The sequence below is a fragment of the Leopardus geoffroyi genome, chromosome A1, assembly GCF_018350155.1.
Source record: "Leopardus geoffroyi isolate Oge1 chromosome A1, O.geoffroyi_Oge1_pat1.0, whole genome shotgun sequence".
In the NCBI taxonomy this organism is placed as follows: Eukaryota; Metazoa; Chordata; class Mammalia; order Carnivora; family Felidae; genus Leopardus; species Leopardus geoffroyi.
In genome coordinates, this window is record NC_059326.1 from 232,263,139 (window position 1) to 232,280,613 (window position 17,475).

At 45.3% G+C, this 17,475-nt stretch overlaps 1 protein-coding gene across 11 annotated transcripts in view; it reads left to right on the forward strand.

Annotated features, from left to right (window-relative positions):
* Positions 1 to 17,475, forward strand: part of SEMA5A (semaphorin 5A) — a 484,035-nt gene that overhangs the window by 150,032 nt on the left and 316,528 nt on the right. Inside the window, exon 3 of one of the 11 annotated variants that reach the window (XM_045442262.1) lies at positions 5,738 to 5,828. The exons of the other annotated variants lie outside the window; for them this stretch is intronic. The gene's annotated coding sequence lies outside the window, so the exon portion shown is untranslated. The remainder of the gene's footprint in view (positions 1 to 5,737; positions 5,829 to 17,475) is intronic. 11 annotated transcript variants of the gene reach the window in all.

A 17,475-nucleotide genomic window follows, 5' to 3' on the forward strand; every position in this document is an offset into this window, starting at 1 on the left:
AGCATCTTGTTCTATTTGATTTTTCTCTGGGGATTATAGCACTGATCAGCTCTCCCCTTAGAATAGGACCACCCGTATCCTACAGGGGCGTACCTGAACCTGAGGGCCCCCGAGCTCTGATCAGATAAAAGAATTCTGGGCCTTTTAAAAGTAGAGGCTGTCTTTGACCCCATCTCTCCTGTTCTTGCTGGTGTTTTCAAGCATGACTATGTGTAACAAGAGTGTCAAGACTGGTCTTAATAGGTAGAGAGCTTCTTCCACCCCGGGGGGATGGAAATGAATCAGCGAGGGGGCTCACACCCTCAATTCCTCTTGACTCTTCTCTGTAGCATTTGCTTAGCAAATAATACGTATAATTTTCTTCTGATGATAATAATCACACGTTCCCCTTTGCAGCAAACTTGCAAAAACAATCCCCCAAAGTATTAAACAATTATGCAGAGCTGCATACCTCGGAACGTTCTAACAATTGGGTGTATTTTCTTCCAGATGCTGATCGTAACAATGAAGATCCACATTGTCATATCTCATAATTATTGAGCACTGACTGTGGGCCTGGCATTGTTCGAAGTGTTTCATATCGATGAGAACAGTACATCTTCACAAACCTTATGAGAAAGGCACAAAGGTTATGGCCACCTGAAGATGGAAATAGAGGACACACAGCCAGCAAGAGGCAGAGTTGGGATTTGTGTCCAATGTACAGTCAGACACGGAGACCAGGCTTTTAGTGTCTATATGTTTCTGTTTCACTCCGAGAGTATGTTTGTGTGTGTGTGCAAGCATGTGAGCATGCATTGTGGGTGCACCCTTCCTCCGTGTGTGTGCATTTATTTACATGCCATACCCAAGAGTTGATTTTTCTGCCAATACAGTTAATATTATACCTTGAGTATTTCTCATGGCCTTAAATTTTCTCTTAAAAATAATACCCTGTCTGGGGCACCTGAGTGGCTCCGTCAGTGAAACGTCCGTCCGACTTTGGCTCAGGTCACAATCTCATGGTTTATGGGTTCAAGCCCTGCATCAGGTTCTTTGCTGACAGCTCGGAGCCTGGAGCTTGCTTGGGATTCTGTGTCTCCTTCTTTCTCTCTCAAAAATAAATAAACATTAAGAAAATTTTAAAAAATAATATCCTGTCTTCCTGATGTAGTTAATTTGTATAGAACCATTTCCTTCTCTCTAAGCTTCCAAATCATGATTGTAACACATAACAGTCAGACTAGGAGGAGCATATTTCAATGTAAATCTTTGTTGACATAAAAGATGAATTCCTTTGGAGAATGCCAGGTAAAGTGTATGCATGCTTTTTTTAAAGAGAAAAAAATTTTTAATGTGTATTTATTTTTGAGAGACAGGGACAGAGTACGAGTGGGAAAGGAGCAGAGAGAGAGGGAGACACAGAATCCGAAGCAGGCTCCAGGCTCTGAGCTGTCAGCACAGAGCTCGACACGGGGCTCGAACTCACGGACCGTGAGATCATGACCTGAGCCGAAGTCGGTGCTTAACCGACTGAGCCACCCAGGTGCCCGTGTATGAATACTTTTAGGCCCCTTAAAATTTCCCACCAGCTGCCTCCTGCTTGTGTTTTAACAATGGCAGTCAAAGCAACCCTGGATTCTACCAGGTAGGAACCAACTCTTTTCAGACTTCTCAAGTAAGCAGCTTTGTTCCACAACTTGCCAATTCGTCGTGATCTGTGAGATTAGTTACCAACCTAGGTAGACCTGTCCTTGCTCCTCAGCGACAAGGTTTCCTCAGACCGGGAGTTCTGTGCCCCGGAACGTCTGATTTTCCAGAATGAAGTGTTTGTGCATAAAAGCACAGCCCCGCCACCTGCAGCCTCCTCTCTGATGCTAAGGAGCTGCTCTTTGTGGGGCTGTGGTCATAACCAGAGAGAACCGCAGGAATTTTCCGGGACAGTGAGATTAAGCATCGGATTTGCCTCCCACCTGGGATGTTAGAGAAAGCACTTCACTTCCCTCTACGCGCTCGACCGGAAACAGGATCCATTGCTTATCGACAAAACAAACTCGCAGTGTTAACCGTGCTCTGATGAATTGCCCAGGGGCGCGTTATTCACCAGGCTAAAGTGGCAGCTTGGAGGCTGGAGGCCAGGCTGGCCGTGCGGGGTCGGAGAGCATTGGTCAGGGCCCGCGTTCCCGAGCGTTTCTCTGCAGTGTGAGCGGAGAGCTTGGCATAATATGGTTTAGCGGTGGAAGGCTGATAAAACCAATTTCATTTCCTTAGGCAGGGGTGAATTTGGTTTTCTCCCCCCGGCCGAGAGGAATCTCAAAAGGGGAGGAGTGGGCGGTCCGCGTCTTAGAAATGTCTGTTACTGACTCACGGTTGATGCCTGCGTGCCTGGCTCTTCCTCACTGGGCTTGAAATGACACTGGGAGTTTCCTGGCTGCGTGGAGAATACTTCTGGGAAGTCGGCCCCTGCCCCTTCCGCCGTTTCTACCTTCTAACCCTCCCTCCTTTAAACCCGCCCTGCCCCTGCCCTGCAGCTACCCTTCTCCCCGTGGTGTCCTGCCCCTGCATCCAGCCAGTCAGAATCCAAGGATGCACCTCAGGGCTCCAGTCTCGGGAGTCAATCCATAAAGCTAATCTCACCTTGCTCATTTATTTTAAACCTGGATATTTTTACTGACTTTAAATTATATAAAATAAGTAAATAAATAAAAATAAATAAAAAATAAATAAATAAATAAATAAATAAATAAATGCTTGTTGGATCTTCAAGCTACGTATAAAATACCTCCACTGTTTCGGAACGACTGCTGGTTTCTTTGTCCCTGCAAACATGTAAATAGAAATCATGCGATTTTATTTATTGTACATTTTATTTTCTTTTATTATTTTATTCTATTTTACTTTTTAAAGTTTTTATCTTCAACTTGTTTTAGTAATCTCTCTACTCAACGTGGGGCTCGAACTCATGACCCCGAGAGCCACAGTCACCTGCTTTTCTGACTGAGCCCACTCTTCTGCTTTTACAAGACTTAAAGAACGTTCATCTTTTTTTTTTTAATTAATTTTTAATTTTTTAAATATAGAGAGAGCATGAGCAGGGAGAGGGCAGCGGGAGAGAGAGAGAGAGAGAGAGAGAGAGAGAGAGAATCTCCACACTGAGCTTGGCCTCTGGGATCATGACCTGAGCCGAAATCAAGAGTCTGATACTCCACTGACCAAGCCACCCAGGCCCCAATTTTTCTTTTTCTTTTTTTTAATACTTCTTATTTGTTCATATTTATTAAGACTTTTTTAGTCTTTTTTAGTGTTTCCTAATAGCTAGGGACAACTCTACATCATTTCAAATAAACTCATGTAATCTTAAGCCATGGTTTTTATCTCCATGTTACAGAGGATGGAACTTGAGGCTCACGTTGGAGCTAGTTGGGACCCAGGCGCTCTGGGTTTGTGCCAAGCTCTCCGCAATGTGCCTCCCTACACGGGTGCGTAGGGCCGGGCTGGGATATGTTAGGCAGAGGAGCACTGCAGGAAGAGTCCTTAACCTTTTGCAGGGCAGAAGCCGGCAGTCAGACCTCCTGCAGTCCTGTCCAACCCCCCTCCCTGTTGGGGAGGGATTTGCCAAACTGATGCAGTCTGACGGTCCTTTTTCTGGACTCACACTTCCAAATTGTTCCTTTTGTGTTTTCCTGAACATCTATCCACCATCGCCTGGCTTTTGATATTTTGAAATACAGGAATCCAAAACAATTAGCGATTATTTTTCAACCATGGAGACCTGTCCTGTCACGTCCCGAAGGACCTTTCCACATTTCAGTCTAATGAACCGAAGAATAAAATAACCATATGTTCCCAGCATGTCTGAATTTCATAGTATCGCATTATGTGCTACTCATTCGATGCCTTTGTGGCAGCGGATTCAGGGTCTTTATTGACTTGTGATTGTGACATCTCCCCTAATAGGCTGATTTCCTGCCGGTGAACTTGTAGTTTTCCGCAGAAATTCTCCTGAAACTTGCTGTAAGCGCCATTCAGTGGCACTGGCAGAGGGTAGGTGGGTCTAAACAACAACGTCTTCCATCGCTTGGACAAAGACTGTCTTAGTCTGTATCCCCTCTAGTACCTAGTCAGTCAGTCAGTCAGTAATATTCTATGTCACACTCTCTTCTAGGCCCTGGGGACATCAGATGAGCAAGACTAAGGCTTGGCTCAAGGCTTATATCTTTGTGGGTTAAATAGGCCATAAACAAATATGTCGGTGGAGTGATTTCAAGTAGTTTTAGATGACATGGAGAGAAAAATCCCAGAATCTGGTGGAGAGTAAGACACAGATGCTCTAGCTGGCCTGGTGGGGGACTCCTTTCTGAGTGGGTGACATCTGAGTGAGAAGGAGGCAGTTGGGAAGGACCTAGAGAAAGGGCCTCGGGGCTCGCATGCCAGCGGATGTTGTCTGAAAGGCCATGAGCTTGGTGCGTAAAAGGAGGAGGTCGTGCGTGTGAGTGTGTGTGTGTGTGTGTACACGTGTGTGGCCTGAGCATGGGGCACAGGAGTGTGAGGAAGGTGCTGGAGTGGGGGGGAGTGGGTGGGGCCGACCATAAATGGCTGCTTTTTGGTTAGTGTCCAGGGTTTGCGTTTTCGAGAGGTTGTGAGGGAGGTATTTCAGGGCTGTAAACGGAAAAAATACCTAATCGGATTAACTCTTTTTCCTTTTTATGTAGTTTTATGGCAGCTACATACTTCCCTTTAAGAATACATAAATATTTTATTATAGTTGTTATTTCCAGCTTTTTTGAGGTCTAATGACAGAAATTGTATATTTTTGTGATGTTCAATGTGATGTTTAGATATATGTACATATTGTGAAGTGATTGTCACAATCAAGCTAAGTGACACATCCATCACCTTACATAGCTACCTTAGTGTGTGTGTGTGTGTGCGCGCGCGCGCGCGCGTGTGCGTGCGTGGTGAGGACATTTAAGATCTATTCTCCTAGCAAATTTCAAGTATACAATACTGTATTATTAACACAGCCACCATTTGTACATGAGATCTCCCAGCGCATTCATTTTGCCTAGCTGAAACTTTGTACCCCTTTTTAAAAATTATTTAATTTAATTTAATTTAATTTAATTATTTGATTTAATTTAATTTAACTTCGTTTAATTTTTTAGTGAGGGAGAGAGAGAAAGAGAACAGGGGAGGGGGCAGAGGGAGAAACAAAGAATATTGAGGAGGCCCCCGGCTCAGCGCAGAGCCCGACGTGGGGCTCGATCCCATGACCCTGGGATTATGACCTGAGCTGAAATCAAGAGTCAGATGCTCAGCCCACTGAGCCACGAGGCGCCCCTGAAACTTTGTACCCCTTGGTCAACATCTCCCTATTTCTCCCGCCACCCCTGGTCCCTGGCTACCACCATTGTGTTCTCTGCTTCTGAGCCGTTTTTGGATTCTTTACAAAGATCACTCCGGTTACAACATAGAGTATGGCCTTTCGAGCGGGCAAGAGTGAAAAGCCCCAAGACCGACTAGAGAAGGCTCCCGCTGAGTCCAGGTGAGAGATGAAGTCGCTTAACCTGGGACTTCAGCCGTGGAGGCGAGAGAGGAAGACAGGTGTGTGGTCCATTCGCGGGGTTCACTGATGGCTCACAGCCTTCTATGGGGAAATCACAGAAAACAAAATGCCTCTGGCAGTGACGGGGAATTCAGGAAGCAGATGTGGGGAAGGCGAGAATCAGTGTTCCTTTTGGTCCACGTTTGGTTGCAGGTAATTCTCTGTCACTCAAGTAGAAGTGCAAAGCAGACGGAGGTCGCAGTTTGGGGGACAGGTGGAGGAACCTCGGAGACTTCGCCAGCTGGTGGGTGAGCCCCCCAGGAGGGGGCAGGGTGGCGGCCAGAGGATGACACAAGACCCCGGGAAGGCTATCCCAGTTGTCCAGAGGCTAGTGCTTTCATCGTTGGCTGGGCTAAATCTTGCTCGGTGAGGTCCGTGACTCTAGGATCAGTGAGCGATGTTGCTGCCAGTTATCTCGTGCAATTTCTGTCCCCAGGGAAACACGTACTCAATGCCCCGCACAAAGTCAGCTGGTAGAAAAGAGAGCGTTTTCTGATCTCTTCAGCCAAGTTTCCCACGGCTCCCAATCCCTAGTCAATAAGCAGTCAGTGCAGAAATACGGGAAAGACAGGGATGGTATCTTTGGCACAGCAAGATGACCCTGGGCTTTGAGGCCAGGGACTCACCTGTGAAAAGTTTTAGCTCTCCCATTTGTCGGTGGGGCCGCCTTGAGTCTCCATCTCTGTGGAATAGGAGAGACTGATAATATGTATTTTACAGGTTTACTTCAGGGAAAAAAGACTAATACTCTACATAAACATAGAACTTTCTCTTAAATTTTATTATTCTCTGATTGGTACAATCTTTGCATGTATATATATTTAAAATTTTTTTTAACGTTTATTCATTTTTGAGAGACAGAGACAGAATGTGAGTGGGAAGGGACAGAGAGAGAGAGACACACAGAATCCGAAACAGGCTTCAGGCTCTGAGCTGTCAGCACAGAGCTTGATGCTGGGCTTGAACTCATGAATGGTGAGATCATGACCTAAGCTGAGGTAGTATGCTTAGCTGACTGAGCCACCCAGGTGCCTCTCCCTCCCTCTCCCTCTCTCTCTCTCTCTCTCTTTACATATATCTTTTCATATATATATATATGCATGTATTTATATAAATATATTTATATGTTTATTTTTATATAAATATATATAGATTTATATAAATATATATTTAAATGTTTATTTATGTATCTTGAAAGAGAGGAGAGAGATAGTGTGTGCACGAGTGGGGGTAGGGGCAGAGAGAGAGGGAGAGAATCCTAAGCGGGCTCTACACTGTCAGCAAAGAGCTTGACTTAGGGCTGAATCTCACAAACATGCTTAACTGACTAGCCACCTGGCTCCCCTGATTGGTGGAATCTTTTTTTTTTTTTATTATTATTTATTATTATTATTTTTTTTTGAGAGAGAGAGAGAGAGAGAGAGAGAGAGAATCCCAGGCAGACTTTGTGCTGACAGCATGAAGCCTGACTCGGGGCTTGAACTCACAAACCCATGAGATCATGAGCTGAGCCGAAACCAAGAGTCAGACACTTAACTGAGCCATCCAGGTGCCCCTGGAATCTTTGATTTTGATTTACGTCTTAGTATTTTTTACTTTTAGCGATGATTTCTTATTCTTGTGTTTAATCAACTGACCCTCAAAATGGCGTTTAGAGTAGTGCCCCCTTCCTTCTGCAGATATGTTCTAAGGCCCCAGTCGATGCCTGAAACCACAAACAGTAGTGAACTCCATATATCCTGTGTTTTTATAATCCACTTCTATGGCAAATTCAGTTTATAAATTAGGCATAGTAAGAGATAAACAACAGTAGCTAATAGTAAGAATGATTCTAATAACATACTGTAATAAAAGTTATGTGAATGTGGTCTCTCTCAAAATACCTTGTACTGTACTCAGCCTTCTTCTTGTGATAGTGTGAGGTGGTGAAATGCCCCTGTGATGAGATGCAGTGATGTGAATCACATAGGCACGGTGATGTAGTGCTAGGCTGCTCTTGACCTTCTGACAGGTCAGAAGGAAGATCATTTGCTTCTGACCAAGGGTAGCTGGAATTGTGGAAAGTGGAACCGTGGATAAGGGGAGGTATTATTGCAGAGTTCTCAAGTCCTGCTGTTTCTGTGTGTTCGTTTTTGCTTTTGTTTTTTTTAATACTGAAGACGGTGACAGCTTTGAAGAAACTCAGATGTATCAACTATGACATGTCTGATCGATTGGGCCCAATAGTTGTTGGTGGATATCATACACAAGGGTCGTTCCCAACTAAAATCTGAAAGCAACAAATCAGGACCCTTTGCATAAAATAATGCTCATTTTTTCCAAGTGTACCAGCAGCGCATTATCTGTAAATATATCTGATAACATTTCAAAGCAGTTGGTTTTTCACCCTAGGAAAATGAATTTGATGAATTCATTTCTTCTCTAAATGATAATATCCTCCTTTTCCTGTCCTTTGACTTTTCAAGTGCTTCCAAGGAATTCTGGCATTCCAGAGGAATTCAGTCGAACCCCTCAGGGCTCACACGCTTTGGTTATATCTTCCGTGTGCTTTCGTGCTTTTAGGCCCAGGAGACTTCCTCTCTCAGCTGGTCTGCCTCTAGTAATCCCTTCATCCCTTTGACCATTAATTGGAAAATTATGACATTTAGAAAGGACATTTCTCAAAACCATGGGAATCCTTGTATTTGGACCAGATGTTAAGAGAATTTTAATAGAGGAATAAAACATCTGTGACAACGAAGAGCGGAGTCACAGACAAAAAGAGAACGTGAACAGCATGTTGATAGGGGCATAAATATTGTAAGGAAGGTAGAGGGGTGTGTGTGGAGTCGCATCGTTTCTTCCCATTAAGTCATTTCTCAGGCAGTGATTGTTCGTCCATACTCTGTCCTGTATTGTCCAGAGGTTGAGATTTTCTACAGCCTGGTTTCGAACGAGGCAGAGACACAGACAACGGAGGCTTCCAGTGATAAAGGCTATAAGAGAAAAGAGTGTTGACGTACAGTGGGGCCAGGTGGGGAATGTGAACTTGGAGATGAAGCGGGAGGAGGGGGAACCCGTCAAGATACATGTGACATCTCAGAGGTGAGAAATAGAGGGGGTTGGTTACGGTGGGGTGGAGGGGCATGACTCTGGATAGGGAAGGGTTGTCAGGATGTGGTGACAAAATGTCAGGGGGCTTTGGGAAGATGATGGAGGGAGAAATGGCAGGTGAGTCCTCATGATGGGCTGGGTATCTGAGTAAATGGTGTAGTTAACCATGAGAGGAAATAGACATGAAGGAGACAGTGGGTAAAGACAGATAATCAGGTCACCTTTCGATGAGATACCTCTGCCCTATCAATGTGAAGACATATATTTTGATTTGTGTCCTTATTATGTACAGAGGTCTCAAAGAGAGTTTTAGATTTGGAAGTCCCCAGGTTATAGAAGGTGTGTAAAGTTGTGTGGGTTTGACCACACAGGCCACTGAGAATGTGCGGGGTGAGAAGAAATGAACGTTCAGCAGAGATTGGGATGCACCTTCATTTAAGGGGAAGAACGAGAAGTCAGAACTGTGGATGTACAAGGACATAGGGAGTTTGGAGTGTTAAGGCAACCAAGGAAGTGGGGGCTTGGGGAGATCTTGAAGGGAAAAGTCAGTGGGCACGAATGCCCTGGAGATACCCAGCTGCATGAATTCACCAGGGTGGCAGTCAGGAGGTGATGAGTGAAGATCAGTCATGAAAACACAAGGGCAGATCCTTCTCTCCTGCTACGGTTGTGTACTATTGCATGGATGTGTGTGTGTGTTGTGTACTATGTTGTACTGTTGCATGTTGCCTTAGCTGTTGCGCCTTCTGGTTAACAAGGAAGAAAGTGGTGCCCCGAGTCCTGCTTAGCTGAACTAAAAACCAATGGGAGCTGTGAAGAATAGTTGATCCACTGTGGGCCATTTATCACTTGATTTCTTATTGTGTCCATATGAATTTCCTGCCTTGAGGAAATATCTCTGGATAAATCTTTTAGAAATTGTTGCTGTAGTTGTGCTTCCTTGAAGGGCCCATTATTTTTTCTTCTTTACCCCCTTGCCTCCCTCCCTCCCTCTCTTTCTTTCTTTCTTTCTTTCTTTCTTTCTTTTTCTTTCTTTCTTTCTTTCTTTCTTTTTCTCTTTCTTTCTTTCTCTTTCCTTCTTTCTCCCTTCCTTCCTTCTTTTACTTTTCTTTCTTTCCCTCCCTTCCTCCCTCCCCCTTCCTTCCTTCTTTCCTTTTTTCTCCCTTTCTCTCTCTCTCCTTCCTTCCTTCCTTCCTTCCTTCCTTCCTTCCTTCCTTCCTTCCTCTTTCTTTCTTCCTTCCTTCCTTCCTTCCTTCCTTCCTTCCCTCTCTCCTCTCCTCTCCTCTCCTCTCCTCTCCTTTCCTTTCCTTCCCTATCCCCCTCCCCTTCCCCCTCCCCCTCCCCTTCCCCTTCCCCTTCCCTTTCCCCCTCCCCTTCCCCCTCCCCTTCCCCTTCCCCTTTCCCTTCCCTTCCCTTCCCTTCCTTTCCCTTTCCCTTTCCCTTTCCCTTTCCCTTTCCCTTTTCCTTTCCCTTTCCTTTCCCTTTCCCTTTCCTTTCGTTCTTGCCTCTGGTTGCTTTACCTAGCACAGAAGTAGATTGAGTGAACTTTCACTTAGTTTTAAAACCTGCTGACAGATAAAATTAATATTGCCTTTGTGTAAATAATAATTTTATCTAATGGACTTCATTTATTTTTATGGTTCCTCCAGGCGATCTGGAGCTAAACAAGGGGGAAAAGGCAAAACTGTAATAACAATTCCCTTCGAAGAGAGATATGAAACAAGGTCACTGGAGCCGTACCATTACTGAAATGTATAAAATCATTTAATGTTTGGTTTTTCCCAATGTATATCATGAGGTCATTTTATATAGTCATAAAATTCCATCTTAGTTCAGATATGATAAAAATCTATGAGTAACAGAGCCAACTTCATATTCAGTTACCTGAAGGTGGCAGCCAGTGGTCCCTCTGTATGTAAGGGCAGTCAGTGTTTTCATTAACACGTTCCCACAATGTTTCTGTAATTCATTTGTGTTAAATCTTTTTTTGAATGAAAGTTGGCAAAGTTACGTGGGTTAAAATAATATAAAGACGATGCAACTTTTACAAAAAATGTATGTAATAATTGAAGATGCGTTATGTTTGGGGAACATCCTGATTCTCCTTATAGACTCAACACAATAACAAGAAAGCTTTAATTTCACTTCATGTCCCAAAGAATAAAATGTTCAGTTATTGGTTTTGAAAAAGGTTCGGAGCATCTATTTACTCGAACACTGTGCGTTAACATAAGGTTATTGTTTTATTGATTCTTCATTTAATCCCATTTCCTGTTCAGTGCCTTGAATATCTGATACTATGGTAAAGAAATACCACAGATTCATTCAAGATACGTTCCTTCCAGCCCTGAACGTGGCCTGCACTTTGAATTCCTGCATCGTCCGTTCCTGCTTTTCTGAACACTGTAATTTGAACCCCTGCGGAAGCCGTAGCTTCTGTCTTCTCCCTCCATTCAGAGGGAAGTGCTCCTCCTGTGTTTCCTAAGACTTTGCTCTTCCTTCCGTTTGATAATTATCTAGAGTTAGACCTTCACTTGCTTAACTCATTCTTACCTATGACCTGGAAGTGCCTGGACTGTGTCATCGTCCTCTTTGCCCTGCTGTGTTGGAGGGCCATCTCTTGACCACAGGTGACATCCTTCAGTGGGGCGGGCTGGGTTAATGATGATACCTCCTAAGACCCTGGCCATTTCCCCGCTAATGGTTCATCCTTTGTGATTTGCTGGAAGCAAAACTATGTTCCTGGGGGTGGTTCAGGCCGTTTGGACTTGTGGCCCCAAGTGTAAAACCAGTGTGAGCAGGAAGACCGAGTGCGCCCTGTAGGAGCCAGGCTACCACTCACTCAGCTGGTCTTAACATTCGCTTGTAGGATCCTTGACCCTGGCGGAGCCTTGGCCTTCTCAGCTGCCGTGATTCCACCCCTCCGCACCCCTTCCTCCTCAAATGCAGTGGGTTGTTGACTCATTTCCTGTCTCTTGTGCCAAGGGACTGCACAAACCACCTCACAGTGTTGTTTGCTCAGGGCAAGGGATGGGTGAATTCTAAATGCCAAAGAGTATGTTGGCCGTGTGATTCCTGATTGACGCAGACAGCTGATTTGGCATGTTGGAACGCATGAACTTGGGACCGTAACCGTAGCTTGCTTATAACAGAATAGATCAAACTCGGAAAGAGGACAGGCTGTGTGGCCATACACGCAGCATGTGATGAGGATGCATGTACTGTAACTGGCACCCCACGGTTCCCCGAAAGGGGCCGCCACGTGGGCTGGTGTGGGCGGCCCCCATGTGTGCCTGCCGAAAGGGAAAGCCAGCCTGAACCTTGGTAGCGGAAAAACCGTGTGGTAGCAGGCATGGGGCCCATGGCATCAGCAAAGGTACTAATGCGTGTGCAACGCTTACTCTGAGGATGCTGGTTAGACCAGAGAGGCCGACCGGAAGCCTCCGCAGTGGGAGGAGTGGACATGGATTTGGCCGACAGCCTGTTGGTGAAAGGGCACTCTACTTTCTCTCGAAAGCATTGAAGGAGTCCTGGACCTTGTCCTCATCATCTTGACCCTCCTGTGCTGGGGGGGGGCGGGGGCGTCTCTTGACCACAGGTGACATCCTTCAGTGTGGCTGGCTGGGTTAATGATGACACCCCCTAAGACCCTGGCCATTTCCACGCCAACGGTTCATCCCTTGTGATTTGCCAGAGACAAAACTATGTTCCAGGGGGTGGTTCGAGACCAGGGGTTTTGAACAGGGCAGGGCTGTTTACCCAGCAGCAGCTGACAGTTGTGCAAAGGACGCCGTGTTTGGTGGTGCCGAAGTGTGCAGGATGGTGGGATGTTGCCTTCAGTTTGGGCTGGGCCTTTAGTCTCTGGGGGAGCAGTTCGTCTGATGCGATGGAATTGGGCCAAGAGGTGGAAAGATCGATGCACACAGACCTTGCAGAAGAGATGTCTGTCCATCCCCTCCTACAGTTGTGCTGTTTGTGTTGTTTTTTTTTAAGTTTTTTTTTTAAATTATTTTTGAGAGAGAGAGAGAGAGAGAGAGAGAGTGAGAGAGAGAGGCAGAGAAAGGGGGAGACACAGAATCCGAAGCAGGCTCCAGGCTCCGAGCTGTCAGCAGAGTTCCACACGGAGCTCAAACTCACAAACTGCCAGAACATGACCTGAGCTGAAAGTCGGGCACTCAGCCGAATGAGCTACTCGGGCGCCCCTGTTTTAGATGTCACAGTAGACCGACTTCTTACAATTAAGAGGCACATGCTTGACACTGACCTCAGCCCTCTGATACGGACTATTGCGCTGTAGGCAGGCAGGCGTGGGCCTGGCTACCTGAGTCTCCCTATCAGCTCCCCGGCTTTGTTCCTACCTGCCTCCTTCGTCCTGTCTCCAAAGGAAGTCCTGAAAGCCATCAGGAACGAGCCAAGCCAGAGAGTTTCTGTGGATTCTGAATTGCGCCAGTGGATCCGGCCCCTTCTAAATATTCCAGCAGGTCTGAAACCCAGAAGAAACCCAGTTTCCCCTGCACAGAAATACATTAAGCTTATTTTGGGTCTGTTTTTATTAATAACTGGTTAGACTTTGTTCCCTAAGCAAAACTTTTTGTGTAAGCTTTCGTTCTTTTGATTTCTTTTTTATCTGACAGCATTTTTTTTTTTTAAACTAAAAGGAACAGTTAGTTTTTTGTTCGCTGGAGCCTTTTCATTTGCAGTGTGGGTGTGAATGGGAAATGTTATTTATTGCCCAAACACTTATATACAGAGTTTTGCTTATTTAGATCGAGCTTATAGAGAGTTCCGCCCACATCAGGAAACTGAAAGGAAGGCTTCAGGGACTTTGGAAGTAGAAGCAACAAAAATGTTTTTATTTTGAAGCCCAAATCAGCCTGTTGTGCTAAGTCTTCTTCCGGTTAGCAAAATCATTTGTTTAGCATTCAATCACCTAAGATATTTTTAATTTTCCAGAGGTGCTAGGATGAAATCAGAACAACTTTTATTGAAATTGATCCTCTGAAAATTCCTTCCTAATGTATTTCCCCAACGTAGCAAGTAGGTGTAATTAACATGGCTTTCATTTTTCTTGGAGTTTTGCTGAAAGGAGTCAATACAAAGTCAGTTGGGTGATTTATGTAAGTGTATTTTTAAAATAAACTTTCAGGTGATGACAGCTTGCTTAATTTCTAAAGAGGAGAGGGATCATGATCCACAGAAACCAGAAGTTCTCAACCGGGGGCGATTTGGCAACGGAGACAATTTCGGTCGGCGCACGTGGAGTCGGGGGGCGCTCCCGACATCGAGTGGGTGGAGGCCAGGGATGCTGCTAAGTGCACAGAGCAGCCACCAGAACACATAACTATCTGCCTGTAACTGTCAGTCGTGCTGAGATGCAACACTAAAATCCCTGATATAAATATGCTGCCCCCCCCCCCAAGAGGCAACAGCGTTATTATATTCAGAAGAAGTTAAAATTGAAGAATCCAGGATGGAGGGACCTGCTGTTGAGATCTAAGCCTGTTTGGAGTAAAAGACTATTCAAGGAATTAGCCTCGCAGGGTGACCTGCTCAGAGAAGCCCCGTCTTCGTGCAGACTGTGAATGCCCTTCCCTGGCGTCTTACCGGGACGGCTTTATCTTTATTTTGAGAAAAAAGGTAACATGTTATAGTCTGAAAATTACAAACTTCTAAAAATCACCTCGTTCTCATTAAATGTGCTTTCCTTAGGTTACCGTGGCAAACATATAATTTCATCTCATTACCGTGGAGCTGCGCGTCCCCTTTTAGCTGCTCTCGCGCTTGAAAGGACGTGTCCCTCTTCCCTAATTGTCACTTTCCAAATCCCCGGGAAGACACGTGCCAGGCACTGTGTTATTTCCCTCTGCCTTTTCTTCAGGAGGTGACCGTGTTAGCCTGGAGATGCGAGGGACGACTCCCTTCGACGTAGGCTGGTTCCGGTGGCCGTGGGTCTGCTGGACGTGTTTCACAGTTCACAGAAAGGGATTGTGTGTTGGCTTGGGCCTGACACACTGACAAACTATGTGCCAGGGAATCATTTGCTCTTAGCTCCTAGCTGGCCTGAGCTTGGTCTCGGAGGTCGAGGCAGGGCGGTGCCCTAATCCCTCTCTGTGATGGAGTGTTGCTGAGGGAGAACAGGGGTCACAGCTACCACTTCCGGTGACTGTTGGGCACCAGGCATGGGTGTAAGAGCTTGGCATCATGCCTGCCCCAGAGCTAGCACCTCATGCAAGTTCATTGTCCTTCCCATGGTATTTTTATCATTGCCAGTTTTTTTTAAGTTTATGTATTTTGAGGGGGGGGGGAGGGAGGGGCAGAGAGAGAGAGGGAGAAAGAGAGAGAGAGAATCGCAAGCAGGCCCCACACTGTCCGCACAGAGCCTGACTCGGGGCTCAAACTCACGAACTGAGAGATCATGACCTGAGTCGCAATCAAGAGTTGGTTGCTTCACCGACTGAGCCGCTCGAGCACCTCGCTTGCCAATTTGCTTAGACACGGAGCAGTGATAATGGACCTGTGGCCTTCCCTGAGTGGGCTGGTGCCAGTGCTTCAGGTCTCCTTGTTCCGAAGAGAACAAAATTAGGTCTAAAACACACCTCTGATGGGTGTTCTTCTATGTTAACATACTTCATTTGGTGAAATTTCCTTCCTAGTCTCAGGCCCAAAGGGTAAGAAACGATGGACTGGTCCATGTGTTTACGTCTAGACTGAAGTTCTACAGCAGCCTCCAGCTGTGTGGACCATGCCCCTTTGCCAAGAACGCAATTCCTCGTACTTTTGATTTTATAACCCAGGAAAAACATAACACCTGTGACTCATTGTCCATTACCGTGTGCTGTGCCTGGGCAGGGATGATGGACCCGTTGGACAGGGGTGCCCTTGGCTCCTCGTTTACTTCTCCACTCCTTCCTGAGCCTTCACGCTCAGGGTTTCTCCCTCCTGAAGAAGGCATACTCTTGCCTCATCATGATTTGGAGTCCCAGCTCTTGTTTTCTCTGCCCAGCTTGACTATTTTTGTCAGTGGGAGCAGTGAATGAATGGGACTCAAGATAAGAGACTGAATTTCATGTGCCATCAACTTTATGTTTTCTCTATCTTGGCATCACGCCATATATTCATGTGCACGCTTTTAGGACCAGGGTCCTTTTTTTCCATTCAAAACCAGTTTCTTTACTAGGATTCTAATAGTTTGCCGCCTCAGTATTTTCTGGATCTTCTTCTATCCTAAGAGCTCCACTCCCTCTTAAACCTACAATTTCTTCTCTACTACCACTTACCGGAAAAGAAGCCATATTTGGCCGTCTTCTTGACCTTGGACTTCTCGTAACTTCGATCTTTCAGTGCTTAGTGATTTCATTGACTCTTTTTTTTTTTTTTTTTTTGGTACCTGGCCTTCGAGGTGGCCACGTATGTTCTGTCCCATTTTTGCTGCATCCACTCCTAAAGCTGATGAATGGTCTTTACGACTCAGCCATCAAAAAGAATGAAGTCTTGCCATTTGCAATGATGTGGATAGAGCTAGAGTGTACTCTGTGAAGTGAAATAAGTCAGTCAAAGAAAGACAAATATCACATGCCTTCACTCATATGTGGAACGTAAGGAACAAAACAGATGAACATAAGGGAAGGGGGGGGTAATAGAAGAGAGGAAACAAACTATAAGAAACTCTTAATGATAGAGAACAAACTGAGAATCAATGGAGGGAGATGGGTGGGGGATGGGCTAAATGGGTGATGGGTACTAAGGAGGGCACGTATTGTGATGAGCACTGGGTGTTCTTTGTAAGTGATGAATTCCTAATTCTACTCCTGGGACTATTATTACACTGTATGTTAACTACCTAGAATTTAAATAAAAACTTGAAGAAAAAATAAAGCTAATGGTCTTTGCTCTGCCTCCTCAGGTTACAGTTGACCAAGCCCCTTTTAAACTGTGTAATTTCTATACGCCAGTCTAACTGGACTTCCATGTGGCCCTGTGCCCTCAGTATTCCATCTTTTTTTTTCCTTCTTGTATCTTTGTGGGGTCACTTGTTAAATTACCGATTCTCAGCAGACAGTTCTCTGTAGCCTTTTCTTTTCCTTCCATGCTTTCCCCTGGTGAATCTTAGCCATTCCCATAATGTCAGTCAGAGAAAGCATTCCATACATTGTATGCTATCTCTGCATCCCTGTTTTGCTTTCTGAGCACCCGACCTGGATTTTCAGCCATCTTCTCCGTTGCCTGGAATATTCTCTCAGCATCCTATACCCAACACATACAAAACCGATCATATTCTCATCTGAACAAAGTTAGTTCTCTCGTGATTATTATTGAAATGAGGGGCATTACCACTCTGAGGGGCGCCTGTATTCTCTATCTTGAGTCTATTTGTGTCTCTTTGCTTTCTTTTCCCTCAAGTGTAGCAGATTAGAACATCCGCCATTTTGTTATATTCTGTACTTTGGGGGTTAGGAATTTGGGTAGGGCTCAGTTGGGTGATTCTTTTGCTCTTGTGATACTGAAGTTACTCAGTTTCAGCTGAACTCACATATCAGGTGGGGATGGCTGGGAAGCTGGCCTCAGTGGGAAATGTCACTAGGAGTCCCTATAAGTGGTCTCTGTAATCTGGCTGTCTCCCGGTAGATGGGCTTCTGATCTGTTTTCTTAGTACCCCAGAGAAGGTGTTCTAAGAGACAGGAAGTGGAAATTGCCAGTCTCTTCGAGTCTGGGCTTGGAAATGAGCATGCCATCACTTCAGTTACATTTGTGAACAAAACAGTCACGGAGCCGATCCAGATTCAAGAGAACGGGCATAA